The following is a 558-nucleotide window of genomic DNA, read 5'->3' on the forward strand; positions in this document are numbered from 1 at the left end:
GGGAAAAAAAAGTTTGAATCATGATGATGTCAGTGATCTTCAGGTCGAAGCTCTAGAAAGAGACCAGAGTTTTACATTTCCGAGTTGGATGAAAGTTCAAAACGTATTTTCCCAGTCGTAGCTCATTTTTCCCAAGTTTCTAGTTGAACTCACTAAAATCAGATTTTGCAGTTCCGAGTTAACAGTTGTTTAGGGTTAAAAATAATTTGCCAGTAGATTGTCGACTTGATTCATGATGATGACTGCTAGTTAAGATTTTGAAAGTATGATGTTGACATGATCAGTCCAATCAAAGCTACTGTAGATATCATGTGATTTGTTGTCATTTTAACTGTGGCCAATGACCTTGAGCCTTCTTGGATGTGCACTTCTAATGTAACTCTATGGCAGCACCAAAGGGGCTTGAATTTTCTAGCTCTACGCTTAGACTTGGCGGTGATGTAGTGTCCCCATGGGTGACAGAACACTGAGCCAATCACGGCGCAACGCTCCGTATTTTCTGCTGGCTTGTCCCACCACTACAGAAAGCACTGAGCTAGGCTGAAACACCTGCATTTT

This window comes from Salvelinus fontinalis, chromosome 27 (assembly GCF_029448725.1).
Source record: "Salvelinus fontinalis isolate EN_2023a chromosome 27, ASM2944872v1, whole genome shotgun sequence".
NCBI classification, from domain to species: domain Eukaryota; kingdom Metazoa; phylum Chordata; class Actinopteri; order Salmoniformes; family Salmonidae; genus Salvelinus; species Salvelinus fontinalis.